The sequence below is a fragment of the Chiloscyllium punctatum genome, chromosome 26 (assembly GCF_047496795.1).
Source record: "Chiloscyllium punctatum isolate Juve2018m chromosome 26, sChiPun1.3, whole genome shotgun sequence".
NCBI lineage: Eukaryota > Metazoa > Chordata > Chondrichthyes > Orectolobiformes > Hemiscylliidae > Chiloscyllium > Chiloscyllium punctatum.
The window spans coordinates 59,712,818-59,719,738 of NC_092764.1; the positions used below are offsets into that span (position 1 = coordinate 59,712,818).

Genomic DNA, 6,921 nt, shown 5'->3' on the forward strand with positions numbered 1-6,921 from the left:
TAAACTCATACACTGACCAATTCATACATTTCAGAGTGGGAGAAATATTGCCTGTAACACATGAACACATGCCTGGTCTTTTTCAAATTCCTTCAAGTAATCTGTTTCATAAACTTGAGTATGCACAATAAGCTGACAGATGGAACAGACTAATATCCAATTTTTGGTATAGTTCATAATGGGATGCTGCATCACTATTGCATCCGAGCATTAGCCGAACTGCCAATGAATTCCCCACACTACCTTTTCTGAAACTGGTCAGCCTGCAGAGAGTTTAACCTCATTTACTAGACTGACACAGGCAACAATCTGGCTTCAAAGTTTAATAGTATGCAGTGCGGGTTCTGCACAGATCGCTCAATGGCATTTCCGATTTGTTGCATCGTCGCTCATTTAAGAAAAAAAAGAGGACTTTTCAAATGTATCACAATGTGGAATTTTATTCAGGTACTTATATCAAAAGACAAGCAAAACAACATTCAATAAATTTGCAATGATTCACAATAATACACAAATCATCGGAGCAACATAAAGAAAATATGCAGCTTGGAGAATACAGGACAAATGGACAATCTTTCAGAGATTGTGTCTGAAGAGCGTGTTGTTCAGGAGCAGCAGGTACATTTCTCAGAGGTTTTCCCTTTACACACACAGCCATTGGCACAGTTGGTGCATGCTGCAGGACAGCAAGAGCAGCAACCTGAGAGGAGAGGACAAAGACACAAATCACTCACAATCAATTCGTTCACTGAAAGCTCCCACAGCCTCCCATGACAGCACCCAGCACCTCCCTCTCAAACCCATCGGTCTCCCATCTCCCAGTCACCCCCCTGAAGAGACTCAGCAGCACATCCCAGTGAGAGACAGTTTGAGGGAAGATGTTCCTGTCACTATCTCCACAACACGGTTTCTAATGAGAAGTCGATAAGATCAGCGCTTTCCGATGGCAACCTCAGACATTGCTTTCAGCAGCAGCTTCTGGTCTGGAGATTCTTCCGATTGGACATTGTAGAAATCGGATGGCAATTCAATCCGGTGTAATCCCGGATCAAGTATGTTTCTGTGGTGTCCCTGTGTGAGTTGTGCCCAGGACTATGTGTCACACCAATAGAACGGGTGCAGTTTGAAAACCTGTCCCAGTGACTCACTTTTCTGGCAGCGTCCAGCTTTGCTGGTGGCACATTGACAGTTGGAGCATCTGCAGGTGTTTTCACAGGAGCAGGATCCTGAAAAGAGGAAAAACACAGAGAGTGAGTGGTGTGCACCGCCCAGCAATGGCCCCAGGCACGGGCTGGGCACGGGGCCCGGCTCTTTGTGCCATTGCCCTGGGCTGCAGTGAGTTGAAGAAGCAGCCTGGCCCTCCCTGCAATGCTGCTGTCTCCCAGTCAGACTGAGGCCCCGCACTGGGACACTGTGCTGAAAGCACTTGCACCAAGCCCCACTCACCATCCAGGCACACACAGGGCTTCGGGTCCGACATCTCACCAACTTCTTCTGCAGCTTCGAGCCGGCACCAATCCGCGCTTCTCGACCTTGTGCCGTTTGCTGAAGCCGAGCCGAGCTTTATGAGATTGTGATTGAAGGCGAACCGGCTGCAAAACCGGGCAACGGGCGGCTCGGCGCTACCTGAATGCACACGGCCCACCAGAGTGAGTCAGCGGCTGGAGGTTTGAATTGCAGCCGCTTCCTTCATTAACAACACGGCCCGAAGGGATTTCTCAATCAGTGTAATGTGTCAGCAGTTCCTGTGGGATCAGCCAGTGTCCGAGCGTCTGGAACACGATTCCCCGTCACGGTCTGGGGGAGGCAGGGACAGCACTTTCTGTTTGACCTGACATTTCCTCCTTCCACTAGGGATATTTGCTGCTTTCCAATCGCTCTCCCAGCTGATAGAATCATCGAATCATACAGGACAGAGTCACCTTTCCTCCACCGAGTCTACTCCGCCGTTTGATCATGGCTGATATGTTTATTAACTCGATTCTCCTGCCTTCTCCCCATATCCTTCAAGCACCTTGTTCGTCAAGAATCTGTTTCTCTCAGAGACACCCAACGACTTGCCCTCGACAGCCTCCTGTGACAATGTTTTCCACAGATTCCCCACAGACTGTCTCACCATTTCCAATCTATCTTCTAAACTGAAGACAATACTCCAGCTGCTTTGTGACACGTGTCTTATATGTACAGGATCAATGTAACCTCCCCATTCCTGAACTCCACACCATTATGAATCATTCCTACCGTATCACATGCTAATATGGCAAGTGACTGAGGTGTCAGTAGGGGAAGACTTTGGGACAGTCAACATAAACATAATTTCATTAGTTTTAAAATAGTTGTGGAAAATCATAGACCTGATATAAAAGTTAAAGTTTGAGATTGGACGAAGGCTAACTTGATGATGTTCAGCAAGAACTTTCAGAAGTTGATTCTGGGCGGGAAAGTGGGAGCCCTTGAAAAATGAGGTAATGAGAGCCCAGAGACAGCACGTTCCCGTTAGAATGAAGCACAAGGTTGTTCGGTGTAGGGAATGCTGGAGGACGAGGAAAATTGAGGCCTGGTCAAGAAAAAGAAGGAGACATATGATAGATATAGACAGCTGATACTGAATGGATCCCTTGAGGAGTATTAAGGAAAGAGGAGTATACTTAATAGGGAACCAGAAGGGCAAAAGAGAACATGGGAGATAGCTTTTGGAAAATAGGCTTAAGGAGAATCCAAAGAGAGACTACCAGTGCATTAATGCCAAACAAGTAACTCGGGAGAGAATAGAGCCCTTTAAAGATCAACAATGCAGGTTATGCGGTGGGGGGGGGGGGGGGGGGGCAACAGCAGCTGGATGAGATACCAGATGAGTATTTTGCATCAGTGTTTACTGTGGAGAAGGAGAAAGAAGGTCGAAAACTTGGAGAAGTACATTGTGATAGTTGAAAAGTATTCATATTACAGAAGAGGAGGTGCTGGAGGTCTTAAAATGCATACAAATTGCCAGGACCTGCTCAGGTGTACCCCAGAACTTTGTTGGAAGGTAGGGAGGTGCATTCTGGGCCCCTTCCTGAGATATTTGTATCATTGATAGCCACAGGTGAGGTGCCAGTACAGTAGAGATAGGCTAATGTGATACCATTATTGAAGAAAGATGGTGAGGAAAAGTCAAAGATCAGCAGACCGGTGAGCCTGATGTCAGTGATGGAGGTCATTCTGAGGGACAAGATTTACATGTACTCAGAGAGGCAAAGAATGATTACTGACAGTCAACATGACTTTCTGTGGGGGAGTTCATATCTCAATAACTTGATTGAGGGTTTTGAAGAAATGTTAAAGAAGATTAATGAACGTATAGTTGTGGACAGTCTCTATGGAGTTTATCAAGGCATTCAACAAAGTTCTGCATGGTAGACTGTTTAGCAAGGTTAGATCGCATGGAATACAGGGAGAACTAGCTATTTAGACACTGATTGATGTGAGGGTAGGAGACAAGGAGGGTGGAGTAGCGATGCTTTTGAAGGAGCAGGTGGACAGGGTATGAAGAAGGCATTTGGTGCACTTGCCTTTATTGGTCAGTGCATTGATACTTGTTGAGAGGTCATGTAGTATCTGTACAGAACATTGGATAGGCTATTGAATAGTCCATTCATTTCTGGTTTCTCTGATACAGGGAGAGTATTGTGAAACGTAGAAGGGCTCAGAAAAGGGTTATAAGGCTGTTGCTGGGGTTGCAGAATTGTGAGCTTTGGGGAGAGATGGAATATGATGGGACTGTTTTCCCTGGAGTATTGTTGGTGAGGGGTGACCATTCAGAGTTTTATAAAACCATGAGGGACCCAAGAACTTTTTCATCAACCACTTCTTTACCCACTCCAACAACATGTCTTCAACCATTGACAGCTCTGCATTACCTTCCTCACACTTAACAATGTTTCGAAGTTTTGCATCATCTGCAAAGTGTGAAATTGCCTCGTGCACTCCAAGATCCTTTCGAGTAAACCAGGAAGTGTAAGTATCCCAATAGTGACTCAGGAAACAGCATCAGACAACTTGCTCCATAACGAACAACATCAATTAACCTTTCCTCGGTTTCCTGCTTTGCTTTCTATGTACATTGTCACTGTAGCTTCACTTGTCTGAGCAATAAGCTTTCTCGCAGGTCTGATGTGTGAGACTGATTCAAATTGGTTTCTGGTATTCATGTACATGATATTGATGGCATTAACCTCCTCCATCTTCTCTTTTATGTCTTCATAAACGTTCAGCAAGTTAGATAAAAAGTTGCAATGTTGCTATTTTGACTTTACCTAATGATCTGATATATGCCCGTGTCAGCATTAGTTGTCCCAAACTCGTATTCAAGAAGTTTCCACAAGACTAGAATTGAACTGATGGGTCTGTAATTGCTGGGCATCTCCTTTTTGAACAAGAGAGTAATTTTGTAATTCTCCCATCCTCTGGCACTAACCCCAACTCGAGGGAGGTCTCCAGGTTTGCTCAGGAATGGGAGATCAGGAGAGTAGTGAGTAATGAGGGAGATAATAAACGGCTCAGAAAAGGAGAAGGGGGAAATGGGCAGACACGTCACAACTAAATTAAAGAACAAGGACACACAGAGCTGGGAATGATATACGTTGGACAAAATGGATTTGTCGTGGTTTGCATCAGCCACTCAGTCTCTGTTCATATTTGGGGAGGTACACAATTTCTTTTACATACGGAAAGGAGTACAAGCAGCAGAGAACTGGTCCAATCCTGCATTTTGGTTGTGAGAAACATCGCCTCCAACACAGAATTAGCTCAGAGACTCATCATTTCTCCCTTATTTCCATTCTGTGTATTTACATGTACTTTTATTATTTCTTTCATGACCAATCTATTCAGCTGTTTATTATCCGAGAAAGCTCGTTAAATTAACTAATTTTAAAACGTAAATGACTTTGATTTGCGAGAAAGGAAATGATAAGTGAGGCGATGGACAGAGTGCAGACCATACCTACCCTGGGCCCTACAGTGTGGTTTCACTCACTCTCCAAATATTTCCCATCACAGGATCTCTGTATTACACTGATTGAGAAATCCCTTCGGGCCGTGTTGTGAATGAAGGAAGCGGCTGCAATTCAAACCTCCAGCCGCTGACTCACTCCGAAGGGCCGTGTGCATTCAAGTAGCGCCGAGCCGCCCGTTGCCCGGTTTTGCAGCCGGCTCGCTTCCCATCACAATCTCATAAAGCTCGGCTCGGCTTCAGCAAACGGCACAAGGTCGAGAAGTGCGGATTGGAGACGGCTGGAAGCTGCAGAAGAAGTTGGTGAGATGTCGGACCCGAAGCCCTGTGTGTGCCTGGATGGTGAGTGGGGCTTGGTGCAAGTGCTTTCAGCACAGTGTCCCAGTGCGGGGCCTCAGTCTGACTGGGAGACAGCAGCATTGCAGGGAGGGCCAGGCTGCTTCTTCAACTCACTGCAGCCCAGGGCAATGGCACAAAGAGCCGGGTCCCGTGCCCAGCCCGTGCCTGGGGCCATTGCTGGGCGGTGCACACCACTCACTCTCTGTGTTTTTCCTCTTTTCAGGATCCTGCTCCTGTGAAAACACCTGCAGATGCTCCAACTGTCAATGTGCCACCAGCAAAGCTGGACGCTGCCAGAAAAGTGAGTCACTGGGACAGGCTTTCAAACTGCTCCCGTTCTATTGTTGTGATACATAGTCCTGGGCACAACTCACACAGGGACACCACAGACACATACATGATCCGGGATTACACCGGATTGAATTGCCATCCGATTTCTACAATGTCCAATCGGAAGAATCTCCAGACCAGAAGCTACTGCTGAAAGCAATGTCTGAGGTTGACATCGGAAAGCGCTGATCTTTTCGACTTCTCATTAGAAACCGTGTTGTGGAGATAGTGACAGGAACATCTTCCCTCAAACTGTCTCTCACTGGATGTGCTGCTGAGTCTCTTCAGGGAGGTGACTGGGAGATGGGAGACCGATGGGTTTGTGAGGGAGGAGCTGGGTGCTGTCATGGGAGGCTGTGGGAGCTTTCAGTGAACGAATTGATTGTGAGTGATTTGTGTCTTTGTCCTCTCCTCTCAGGTTGCTGCTCTTGCTGTCCTGCAGCATGCACCAACTGTGCCAATGGCTGTGTGTGTAAAGGGAAAACCTCTGAGAAATGTACCTGCTGCTCCTGAACAACACGCTCTTCAGACACAATCTCTGAAAGATTGTCCATTTGTCCTGTATTCTCCAAGCTGCCTGTTCGCTGCGCGCGGTTTGTGTGATTTCAGGTCTACGTGAACTAATCCGAATAGCATGCGCTGATTTCGAAATGATCTTTTTTGTATCAGGATCAAATTAAACTTCTTTATATTCTATGATAGTTGTCACGCTGTATGTATTAATTGTATTTTACTAATGAGGAGGATGCCCTTACCGTATTAAGGAACTTGCACACCATGATACCTGTTAGGGGCATTGCCATCGAATCTTGATTGGGAGATGGCGGTGTTGGACTAGCGTGGACAAAGTTAAAATTCACACAAGGCCAAGTTATAGCCCTACAGGTTTAATTGGAAGCACTCGAGCTTTCAATAGACAATAGACAATGGGTGCAGGAGTAGGCTATTCTGCCCTTTGAGCCTGCACCACCATTCAATATGATCATGGCTGATCATCCTTAATCAGTATCCTGTTCCTCCCTTATCTCCATAACACTTGATTCCACTATCCTTGAGAGCTCTATCCAACTCTTTCTTAAATGAATCCAGAGACTGGGCCTCCACTGCCTTCTGGGACAGAGCATTCCAAATAGTCACCACTCTCTGGGTGAAGAAGTTTCCCCTCATCTCTGTCCTGAATGGTCTACCCCATATTTTTAAGCTGTGTCCTTTGGCACTCACCCATCAGCAGAAACAAGTTTCCTGCCTCCAGAGTGTCC

General features: G+C 46.3%; 2 long non-coding RNA genes across 2 annotated transcripts; one reads left to right on the forward strand and one right to left on the reverse strand.

The window, feature by feature from the left end:
• Positions 1-429: 429 nt before the first annotated feature.
• On the reverse strand, positions 430-1,573 carry LOC140496186 (uncharacterized). The gene is made up of 3 exons (XR_011964203.1): positions 1,447-1,573; positions 1,149-1,226; positions 430-700 (listed from the first exon to the last, which is right to left on the reverse strand). It is a non-coding gene; the product is annotated as an uncharacterized lncRNA (long non-coding RNA).
• A 3,658-nt stretch (positions 1,574-5,231) lies between these two features.
• LOC140496187 (uncharacterized) lies at positions 5,232-6,358 on the forward strand. Its single transcript, XR_011964204.1, has 3 exons — positions 5,232-5,335; positions 5,556-5,633; positions 6,081-6,358. It is a non-coding gene; the product is annotated as an uncharacterized lncRNA (long non-coding RNA).
• Positions 6,359-6,921: the final 563 nt, after the last annotated feature.